Here is a 12,683-nt window from a genome sequence, read left to right on the forward strand (position 1 = left end):
GAACTGGAGTAATGGGGCAAATAATTATCTTGCTTGTTTGTATTAATCTTTTAAAAGTGTACATACAGCTCACATTTATTTCCACCTTTAATATTAGAAGTGTTTTTGCTCTTGATTTAGCAGTTTGGTGATGTTTTTGTGACCAGAAATATGCTGTAGGAACTTAATTCTTATTTATGTCAATTTGCTTATGGGAAAATTGGGGTTTTTTATACATTGTTTTGCTTAAAGGTTGCCATTTCAAGAACCTATCAATGACAATAAATGAGAACTTACTGTATATCCATATAATGGAATATTATTCAGGCATAAAATGAAGTACTGATAAATGCCAAAATATGGATAAATCTAGAAAATATTATGCTATGTGAGAGAAACCAGAAACAAAAGGCCACGCACTGTATGATTCTATTTATATGAAATATTCAGAATAGGCAAATCCATAGAGACAGAAAGCAGATTAGTGGTTGCCAAGGGGAAACGAGGAGTGACTGCTTAATGGCTATGAACTTTCTTTTTGGGGTGATGAAAATGTTCTGTAATTAGTGGTTATGGTTATACAACTTTGTGAATATGCTAAAAAACGCTGAATTGTTAAAGAAAATTCACCGCATGCTTTCTGAGAATACATACATTCTAAAAGTGTAGAAACCATCAGTAATGGACATGTTAGTTAAATCCTAAGGTATAGTAGCTAAAAATGAAAAGGAACTTTTCTAAGCCTGTGAAAAGCATTTAAATGTGGCTCCCACCTTCAGCATCCCAGAGAGGATTTACTCTTTAGATCCGCGTTGTTCAGTTGAATATTCTAAGATGATGGAAATGTTCTTTATCTGAGCTATTTAATATGGAAGCCACTAGGCATGTGTGGTTACTGGACACTTGAAATGTGATTAGTGCCATTTGAAGAACTGAATTTTAAATTGTGTTGAAATTTAAATAGCCGCATATAGTTAGTGGCTACCAATACAACAGTGCAGCTTTTGCTGGTTTGGAAGAGTAGCGCCATTTTAATCGGCAGTTTGGAAGAATACTGGCGGTCATGGGAGTGGGAAAATCTATGTCTTTATGTCTCACAACCCAGATCAATCCTGTATCCACCAGAAACCCTTCGTAAGATCTCACAGCTCCCACCCTTCTCTTCTCTATGAACCCTTAATAAACTTCAGTCCATAAGACGGGGTTTAGTTTTGTCTTTATGGCAAGGCACTTCTTCCACCCCACATGTATTTATGGGCCAGGCATTTTGCGGGACATGCTAGGAACAGGAAGGATTGTAGACAATGACAGCCAAATTCTACAGGGCTGGTCTTGAGAAAAGTGAGAGGAAAAAGGGACAAGGGAAATTCATTACAAAGACCCGGCTTTTTCCCTCTTTCCCTCCAACACCCCACTCTCAGACACACACGCACACACACACTCCAACACTCAGACACACACACATACACACACACACACACACACTCTCTCTCTCTCTCTCTCTCTCTCTCCCCCAAGTAGGAAATCTTGCTAGTAAGATGCTGAAGTGGTGTTAAAGAATCTTTATTTAGATTTCCTGTTTCCAACTCAAGCTCTGTAACATCCTAACTCTTCCAGTACATCCTCTGTTCATATTGATCTTTCCCATCTATGAACTTTTACTGAACTTGAAATCAATAACGTGGAATGTAATGTTTTTTTCTTTCGTTCGTTCGTTCTTTTTTTTTTTTTTTTTTTTTTTGCGATGGAGTCTTGCTCTGTCGCCCAGGCTGGAGTGCAATGATGCTATCTCTGCTCACTGCAACCTCTGCCTCCCAGGTTGAAGCGATTCTCCTGCCTCAGCCTCCCGAGTAGCTGGGACTACAGGCACGTGCCACCATGCCCGGCTAATTTTTTGTATTTTTAGTAGAGACGGGGTTTCACTGTGTTAGCCAGGATGGTCTCGATCTCCTGACCTCGTGATCCGCCAGCCTGGGCCCCCCAAAGTGCTGGGATTACAGGCATGAACCACCGCACCCGGCTGGAATATAATGACTTTCTAAGTGTTCTTCTATAATGTGGTGTCCTCACAGCAAGATTCATTTGTTGCACAAATATTTATTGAACTCATACCTATTTTGTGCCAGAACAGCCTCAAGGGGTGTGGATAAAAAGGATGAAAGACAGTCACTGGAAAACTTAGAGCCTGATGAGGAGGCACACAAAGAAACCATTCTACCACAGCTCTGCTTAGATGTGTAGGAAGGGTCGCTGAAAGCACAGGGCAAGGAGCTGCCAAAAAGACACAGAAAAATCAGGAAAAGCTTCTCAGAGGAAGTGATATTTGAGGAATTTAAAGGATAAGTACAAATTTCAAGTTGTTTTTATTTAATTCACTTTTATTGTGCACTTTCAAAAGTTAGATTTAAGGTAGCTTTTCAGGAGAAGTTTTAGGACCTAATGTTGGAAACAATGCATTAACCTCAAGGTCTATCTCAACATCTGTGACAATGTTTTGCATTGCTGATGAGATTCCTAGCTGGACAGTTACCCTTGCTGCCCTCTAAACTTATTCCTGAGAGGAAAACAAAATTAATAGAAGATAAATCTTTCTGATATCAAGGAGTTTAAAATCTCTCATGTGCTGTTGCTGTATCTTTCTTACTGGTCTCTTGGGGGTTATTTTCTTCTAATCCAGTGTGTCCCAAATTTCAGTCACTTATGTCCCATTGTCACCATTCTTTTTTTTTTTTTTTTGAGACAGAGTCTCGCTCTGTCACCCAGGCTGGAGTGCAGTGGCCGGATCTCAGCTCACTGCAAGCTCCGCCTCCCGGGTTTATGCCATTCTCCTGCCTCAGCCTCCCAAGTAGCTGGGACTATAGGCGCTCGCCACCTTGCCCGGCTAGTTTTTTGTATTTTGTAGTAGAGACGGGGTTTCACCGTGTTAGCCAGGATGGTCTCGATCTCCTGACCTCGTGATCCGCCCGTCTCGGCCTCCCAAAGTGCTGGGATTACAGGCTTGAGCCACCGCGCCCGGCCGCCATTGTCACCATTCTTACCATTTCCACATATCATCTGCACAATTATGTACTTAATTGCTTCTTTGAATTGGCTTTCATTTTGCTCAGTTTTCCTAAAAAGGATTTTTGATATCATTATCATAAATGAAAAACCAGTATAATTTGCCGTAAAGAGATCATTAATCATAAAGATCATACAATAGAAACAAAACTACACTATTTAATCTTGGCTGGATATTGTTGGTTGCTGAAGGTTCTGAGTTTGAGGCTCTGCTCTTTCTTTGATGAAAAGGGAGGTTACCACGCCTTGGAGAGAACATACAGGCACCAAATGGATCATTTCTCCTCAAGTTAATCAAACAGACTCAAAGAGAATTTTAAAGAGAATAACTCTCTCACTATATGAACCAGTGAAATTCAATTTCCCTTTTGCATACCACTTAGAACTAGCTCTTGCACCAAGTAAAATCAGTTTGTCCTGGGTACCACACTTGTAAACATTGTCCGATCCATCCCTTTCATAGCGATTGGAATGATCTAATATATAAATCTTATAATTTCTCTCTCCTATTAAAATTCCTTCAATGACTCTTTATTACCTAAGGGAAAAAATCTTAGTTCCTTATGATGAGATACAAGATCCTCCTTAATCAGCCTTAGCCTACTTCTCCAGCCTTAACTTCTGTCATCCTCCTCTTTAACTTCCTATTCCACCAGTGCTGATCTATTTGTAGTTCCTAGAATGTACCATGTACCATCATGCTTCTGTGCCTTTGAACATACTCTTCCCTTTACCCAGTGTGCTATTCATCATCTACTCATCCTTATCATCTTCCATTTCTCATCTCTGCTTATTTTTATGTATCTGCCTAGTATCATATGCACACAACCAACAATAACTACAGTACAACAGCATTCCTCTGGAAACACCTGCCCCTTTCTTCTGGGGGATCTTCCTCCACTGTCTCCAACCCCATGATTTTAGCAGGAACTGACAAGTTCTCATATGACTTCTTATCCCTGACCACAACTGATTGTCCTACATGTGGGCAACCTAACCAAGGTGAACCAATCAGATTTCCTGAGAATTTCATATCAAGAACAGCACATTTGAGTTACTCTTTCTCTGTTATAAGATGCAGAGAGAAACTGAGGCAAGTAAAGTAGACATTCTCTATTCCAGGGGTCTCTAACCTCCAGGCCGCAGACTGGTACTGGTCCATGGCCTGTTAGGAACTGGGCCACTCAGCAGGAGGTGAGCAGCAGGTAAGCAAGCATTATCGCCTGAGCTCCACCTCCTGTCAGATCAATGGTTTAGATTCTCATAGGAGGGTGAACCCTGTTGTGAACTGTGCATGCGAGAGATCTAGGTTGTGCGCTCCTTATGAGAGTCTAATGCCTGATAATCTGAGGTGGAACAGTTTCATCCTGAAACCACCCTCCTTTCCCCCACCCCTGCTACCATGGAAAAATTGTCTTCCACGAAACCAGTCCCTGGTGCCAGAAAGGTTGGGGACTGCTGCTCTAATCCACTTGTGCTGAAGACCAGCTATTTCCTTGCCCTTCTTTCCTTTTAGGTCATTCAACTTTTCCTTTTATTTTGTGAAACCGATTCCAGTATCCTTACAATTAAGTCCCTTTTTCTTAAACTAGTTTGAGTTTCTGTCACTTACACCCAAGTGTCCTAATACATACCTAATTGTTCTCGAGGTCCCAACAAATGCTACTCCTTTGTGAAGGCTTCCCTGACTCCCCCAAGCTCACACAGGTGCCCCTTCTCTTATGCCATCCTGCATTTTGTCACACCAGACCCCCTTTTTAGCAGTTGTCTTGATGATCTTGACATTTTTGTGTGGGGAATAGTGTGTGCTGTCCCTGTCACCTATTTTGAGTATTTCATTAATCACCCCGATGGGAAGGCAGATTTAAAGCACAACACCCATTAACAATATGCTTTCAGAGAAGTCAATATGTACCAAGAAAAATTTTGTTTAACTATTAACTAATATTAGCTGCTCTGCTGTGAATAACTTTTTTAAAACTAAGTTTAATCCTTAAAAGGACTTTAAAGATCTACCAACTACAAGAAGTTCTCTCTCCTGCCCTTCCAGGACGGAATTAGAAATGCAGAGGCTCATGACCATGACCCCACAAAGAGCAACCACCAGGAGGGAGGCAGCACCTGGAGATGAGGGCAGAAACTGATGAGCACATGGAAGGGAGGGTCAGAGAAAAAGGGAGATCTGAGAGAAAAGAAACCCTGGGAGTCCCACCTGTCACTGAATCTCTCTGAATTAAAATACAACTTTATAAAAAGTAAATAATGTCTTCTACCATCCATGAATTTACATCTGTGATCATACATAGCTAAATAAGATTGAATTCTTTTAGGAAATTGATTGAACCTTTGTACCCTCTCAGGTGTTACTAGCATGACACAGAAGTCACATCTGTTTGCACATTTATCTCATGTCTAGACTGGAAGCTTTTTTAGAAAAGAGATTCTTGCAATCTTTGAGATGCTGTTGAGCGTCTCACATAGGACCCAGCACTTAGCCCACCCTTGAGCTGGACTTTGATGATTTTAGCCTATATTTTGTAGGAATGCTTTCCAGCTGCAATTGTCAGAATTACCAGCTATAGTAACTCACAGACTAAAGACATTTCATTATCTGACCTGAACAGTCTGGACATTAGAAGTCCCAGAGTATGTTGTTTAATAATGGCAAAAGGGGCCAGGCGTGGTGGCTCACACCTGTAATCCCAAAACTTTGGGAGGCCGAGGCAGGTGGATCACTTGAGGTCTGGAGTTTGAGACCAGCCTGGCCAACATTGTGAAACCCTGTGTCTACTAAAAATACAAAAATTAGCCAGGCATGGTGGCAAGCACCTGTAATCCCAGCTACTTGGGAGAATCACTTGAACCTGGAAGATGGAGGTTGCAGTGAGCAGACATTGTGCCACTGCACTCCAGTCTGGGTGACAGAGCAAGAGTCCGTCTCAAATAAATAAAAATAAAATAAAATAAATAATAATAATGGCAAAAGGACCCTGGCCCTTTCTACTCTCTCATCCTAGTCTTTCTGTCTCTTTATCTTAGGCTTTTTGCCTTGTGATTGCAAAATGGCTGCCACAGCTCCAGGTATCTCATCTTTAGAAAGCTTATTTAAGGAAGAAAGAAAGTGATCTGGGCTGGAAAAGAGGCTTTTTTTAATATCAGGGAGGAAAATCTTCCTACAACACCTTCTCCGCATCTGGTAAATTCTCACTTATATCTCAATAGCTAGGACTGAATCACATGGCCATGCCTAGTTGCAAGAGAGACAGGAACACGAGTTTAGTATCTGACTTTTCCAGCCTCGGGAATGAAAAGTAGGTGTATTACTGGCAATGCTGCCCTTCAACCAGACAAATGGAGCCCTGACCCAGGATCCAGGCCTCAGAGATTCTACGCTTTGTGACCAGTGCTACCTGGGTGGGGTCAAGAACCAAATGCAATGTCCTCACTTCTGTTCCCATGTCTTCACCTCAGGTCACTCTTTACCTACTACCACTCAGGTGGAGTTAACCAGAGACCCGAGGAGCTCTTGGATCTATGGGATCTTTTTGGTATCTTCTGGCTGGATTCTTCATCCAGGAGGACCACCTGGAGTGTGGATTGCCTCACTGGCCTGTGAATTATTTCTTTCATTAGATCATACAAGATTGAGCTTCCAGAATCGTGCTGGGGTGCTGATTTTGGGTGATTCTCATTCATATCACACACAGGATGAGTTCGGGGTTCTGAACTATTGTTAGTTCTCTGTTCCCTGCTAACCTTCGGTGTGAGCTGCATGTGTGGGCCTATGTCCTGGTTCTAATGGGCTATATTTCAACTGCAATGCTACCTGTGGACCTGAGGGCAGCTGGGTTCGGGGAGACATCCTTTACCCTGTGCTGGGACCCGGCAGTTACCCTCTACCCCATGGGCTCTCCACCAGTTATCTAGGGACAGTCATACCTATTTCTTTCCAGGGCTTTCCAGGCCATCACCCCACAATGCCAATGAGCCCTTCTGGTCCATGTATCCTCTCACTTCTGATCAATGGGGTGACATAATTCTCTTGTTGGTCAGTCTTAATCTTTGTGGAAAGGGATACACATTCCTTGCATGAATGAAATTACTCTTTTTTTTCTTTCTTTCTTTTCTTTTTCTTTCTTTCTTTTTCTTTTTTTTCTTTTTCTTTTTTTTTTAAAGACACAGGGTCTCATTCTGTTTCCTGGGCTGGAGTGCAGTAGTGCAATCATAGCTCACTGCAATCTCGAATGCCTGGGCTCAAGCGATCCTCCTGCCTCAAGCCCTTTGAGTAGCTGGGATTATACGTGTCACCACATCTAGCTAATTTTTAATTTATTTGTAGAGACAAGGTCTCACTATGTTACCCAGGCTGGTCTCCAACTCCTGGCCTTCAGTGATCCTCCTGTCTCAGCCTCCCAGAGCACTGGGATTACAGGTGTGAGCCACTGTGGCTGGCCCAAGACGGCTCTTCCTGTTTGTTCTATTGTTCCCACCAGTGGCAGCGTATGGAAGGCAGCGGTTTAGCCAACAACCAGACAGCACCCTCTGGAAATGCAGTGGTTAGAACCTGAAGACCTCTTGAGCTCGTTGGAAGGGGTGTTGTTCTTGATAGGGTTGCGGGGAGATTCAAATGAGATTGTGCACCAGAGAATCCTCTGTAATCTACACTGTTACACACAGATATTAGTTATTTTATTCCCATCTGACAGACAAGAAAACCAGAAAAGAGGAAGGTTAAATTACTCCCATGACAGAAAGGCCCCATGGGAGTGCTGCTGGGAAGGGAAGCTCTGGTTTCAGATGGCCTGGGATGGCTCACTCAGCTCTGCCAGCTCCTAGCTGGGCCATCCTGGGTCAGTTTCTAAGCCCTAGTTCCACAGTTACTAAGCCGGAAGTGGAGGGGAACAATCCACCTATGTCAGAGGGTTTTGGTGAGCATTAAATATGCCTGGAACTTGATAAATATTAGCAGGTACTCAACAAATATTAACTGCTATTATTATTTTATTACACGGATATTTGTAGGAGAGCCACAGGTCTCCTGGGCCACAGCCCTGCTGTGCACTAGAAATGAGTTATGAAAAAGTACTTCCAAAATGAGATCGCCAGAGGCTGCAGCGGTATGTTAGATTGTTTGGCATTGGAGACGCAATATAGCAGATGGGAAACATTACAGACTCGGGAGCCAGGAGGCCTGGGGTTTGGCTCCTGGCTCAGTCACTTAATCGTTAAACCATTTAACAGGTCTTTGGCAAGTTACTTAGCCTCTCTGTGCCTCAGTTTCTTCATTTCTGAAATGGGGATATTAGCACCCAACTTATAGGTTCTTATGAGGATTGAATGAGTTAATGTACATCAAGTGTTTAGGACAGTGCCTGGGTCATAGTGTTAGGAATGATTGGATGCTATGAATTTTATTATTTTGAATTCATTTAAAATTCAAAACAAACTTTGCTCTTCAAAAATCCAATTGGTGGGCTGAGCGTGCTGGCTTATGCCTGTAATCCCAGCACTTTGGGAGGCTGAGGCAGGTGGATCACCTGAGGTCAGGAGTTCGAGACCAGCCTGACCAACATGATAAAACCCCATCTCTACTAAAAATACAAAATTAGCCGGGTGTGGTAGCGCATGCCTGTAATCCCAACTACTTGGGAGGCTGAGGCAGGAGAATTGCTTGAACCTGTTAGGTGGAGGTTATAGTGAGCCAAAATCATGCCATTGTACTCCAGCCTGGCCAACAAGAGCAAAACTCTTTCTCAAAATAAAATAAAATAAAATGGAATGCAATGAAATGAAATAACATCAAATAAAAATAAAAATAATTCCAATTGGCTTTTATTTCAAGAAATCTGCATTTTAGTGATTCAAAAGAAAAGAAAAGAAAAAAGAAAAAAAGGTAGGCACAAAGATATACTCTCTGCCTTTGTACCTTTGCTTGTGTTGTTCCCTTTGCCTGAAATCCCTCCTTTTTTACCCATAAAACCACCACATATTGTCCACTCTCCCAGAGGCCACGACTCATTCTACCACACTCTTGTCCCTCAAGCAAGACCCATGTCTCCTTTTTACTTACCTGTGTAATTCTTGACATGTTCAATAAATGTTTCTTGAATGGAAAGGTGAAAGAAAGTAAGAGACGTTATTTTCAGTTCCTGCAGTTTGCGAATGCAACACTGTAGTTCATAGTGGAGTAACGTCCTCTCTTTCAGAGAATGAAGGGATTGGCAGAGTGACTTGGGGAGATGGTGCCAGTCTCAACAGTAGGAGGGGAAAACACAAAGAATAGCAAACAACCCAGTCTTTCACTAAAAGGGGCTCCATCCTCCAACACCATGTTTTCCTGGAATGGGGAGAAGTAGTAGCATAGAGTGACCCAGAGGGGTGCTGTGGACTCAGGACAACCTGTGTATGATGCTAATTGTGTCATCCAATGGCTGTTTAACCCTAGAATCAAACATCTCTGAGCCTGTTTTCTTGCCTGTAAAATGAGGGTAATACCAACCCCAAAGGGTAACTTTGATGATGAAATGAGATAATAGTGCAATGCCTGGCACTTAGGAAATGCTTTTATTTCGTTTTATTTTTTTTGAGACGGAGTCTCACTCTGTCGCCCAGGCTGGAGTGCAGTGGAGCGATCCCGGTTCACTGCAAGCTCCACCTCCTGGGTTCACTCCATTCTCCTGCCTCAGCCTCCCAAGTAGCTGGGACTACAGGCGCCCCCCACCACAACTGGCTAATTTTTTGTGTTTTTTTGTGTTTTTTTTTCTTTTTTTGAGACGGAGTCTTGCTCTGTCGCCCAGGCTGGAGTGCAGTGGCTGGATCTCAGCTCACTGCAAGCTCCGCCTCCCGGGTTTACAGCATTCTCCTGCCTCAGCCTCCCGAGTAGCTGGGACTACAGGCGCCCGCCACCTCGCCCGGCTAGTTTTTTGTATTTTTTGTAGAGACGGGGTTTCACTGGGTTAGCCAGGATGGTCTCGATCTCCTGACCTCGTGATCCGCCCGTCTCGGCCTCCCAAAGTGCTGGGATTACAGGCTTGAGCCACCGTGCCCGGCAATTTTTTGTATTTTTTAGCAGAGACAGGGTTTCATCGTGTTAGCCAAGATGGTCTCGATCTCCTGACCTCATGATCCACCTGCCTTGGCCCCCCAAAGTGCTGGAATTACAGGCGTGAGCCACCGCGCCCAGCCAGAAATGCTTAATTAATGTTTCTTTAAATGAATGAAGAGGGCTTTTAAAGAAAGTGCTATTGTTGAGGAAGACTGCTATCCTTGAAAGCACAGCATTGCTTGATGCTGTGCTCTGTCTGTCATAGATCAGTGACTGATTCTCCAGTCATCACGAGGCCACCTCCTCAGACTCTCAGTCCGGAGTTGAACCACAACCAAGAAGTCTGGGAGGCAGTATTTGGCAACCTCCCTCCCAAACCCTTCTCCTCTCCAGCTGGCACAGAAACACTCCACATTTGCAGCTTCCACAGCAATTACGAGAACCTACACCCTTTTATTGTTTGACTTTCCCTAGCAATGGAGCAATCACATGATTTTCACAGGAAAAACAACTCTGGGATCAGAGACAGTCTGGACTGAGCCATGAACTTTCTGGTCCCTGTGTCTGAGTTCCCAGAGAGAAAAGACATTTGATGCTGGCAGAATGAAGGCTGAGCTGGACAAAAAACAGAGCCAGCACATGCTCAGAGCAGGCTGGCCAACCGAGCAGGTTGCATTTCAGGATTAAAAACAGTAACGATCCTAACAAAATAGAAGCTCATATATACTGAGTGCTAAGTACCAGGTACAGACATCGTAATCGTCACCACAATCCAAGACGAAGATTTTACTATCTTCATTACATCAAGGAGGAGAAGTCAAGGGCTTAGCTAGCATTTCACGCCTTTTGCAGTCCCCAGAGCCTATGTGTTTATCCTCTAGCTCCGTGTCTACCTACAGCAGCAGCGCTTTCAAGCTCTTTGCACACAAATCTCCTAGGGATCTTGGAATGCAGATTCTGAGGTTCTGCATTTCTAATGAGCTTCCAGGGAATGCTGCTGGTCCAGGACCTTTAGTTGCAAGGGTTGAACCGGTGGCCTCAACCTTGGTTGCACATTGGACTCACCTAAAAGCTTTCCACATGTTGATGCCTTGGCCGCATCCTGGAAAGTCTGATTTTGTTGGTCAGGGGTGCAGCTCTGGCATAGCATTTCTAAAGCCCTCCCATTGAAGGAATATGTAGCCAGGGCTGACACCATGATTCTGGTGGGAGGTAATATCTGTAGGTTCTTGAAGGTACTCCATTACCCTGAGCTCCCCTTTAGCAGCCACAGGGACATCCGCGACTGGGCTTCAAGGACGCCCTTGAAGAGGCCTCTCCCAGAAAACTCCAAGCCCATGAAGAGGCCAGAGCCGCCACCTGTTTCCTTGAAATAGTTAGCAGCTGTGCTGGGTGACCTCATCGCTCTGGCTCTGCCTCAGGCCAAGCTACGATCTGGAAAGCTCTCCTCCCAAGTCAGGGCTCCCCTTGTGTTGGGGACAGAGGGGGAAGCGTTGCAGCTCAGGAGGAGCTGCAGGTTAACGGCAGAACCCATGTGGAGCTAGCAGGAAGAATGAGGGTGCAGGGTGGGGGCACCCCAAGGGACTTCACAATGGGCAGTCCCTGGGCTGTGAGGCCATGGCTGTGAGTGCAGCTGACTACCTCACCCCTGGCTTCCGCCATTGCTCACCCTCCCCAAACCCTTGGGAACTGATGAAACCACAAGGGGGAGCTCCCCCTCCTGTAAGCGATGCATAAACAAACACACATTGAAGTATGCAAGTAAAAATGCAAAGCCCATTTCTTTTTCCCCATTTCCAAGAGACAATCACCTGTCGCAGCTGGGTTTATATCCTTCCAAATCTTTTCTGTACATTAATATGTGTATTTCTACACACAAACATACATATGCAATCCTGGTTTATAAACAAAGATGCATCATAGAATGTAAGTCCAAACACTATCTTGCTTATTTTTTCCATGCAGTTATATATACTTACCAATTGTTTTAGTGTCTGGAAACTTGTCTGGAAATCAGAATCTCTCAGGGGCACATTTTAAACATTGAGATTGACGGGTCTCACTCCAAACCTGCTGAGTGAGAATTTCTCAGGGAGGCACCTGGGGAAGTCTTTTTTTTTTTTTTTTTTAAATTTTTTGTGTGTGTATATATCTATATATATACACACACACATTATGTGTATGTGTGTGTGGAGAAAGAGAGAGACAGAGAGAAACAGGGTCTTGTTCTGTTCCCAAGACTGTAATGCAGTGGCACAATCGTAGCTCACTGTAGCCTCAATCTCTTGGGCTCAAGTGATCCTCCCACCTCAGCCTCCCACGTAGCTGGAACTACAGGCATGCGCTACCACACCTGGCTGTTTTTAAGTTTTTTGTAGAGACAGGGTCTTGCTATGTTGCCCAGGCTGGCTTCAAACTCCTGGCTTTAACTGATCCTCTGACCTTGGCCTCCCAAAGTGCTGGGATTACAAGCATGAGTCACCATACCTGGCCTATATTGATATTTTGAATAAGTGTCTCAGGTGATTCTTATGGGAAATATCTTGCCTTTTGAATGCCTGTACATGTCCCATGGATGTACTATCATTTATTAACCAGT

The sequence above is a fragment of the Theropithecus gelada genome, chromosome 7b (assembly GCF_003255815.1).
Source record: "Theropithecus gelada isolate Dixy chromosome 7b, Tgel_1.0, whole genome shotgun sequence".
NCBI lineage: Eukaryota > Metazoa > Chordata > Mammalia > Primates > Cercopithecidae > Theropithecus > Theropithecus gelada.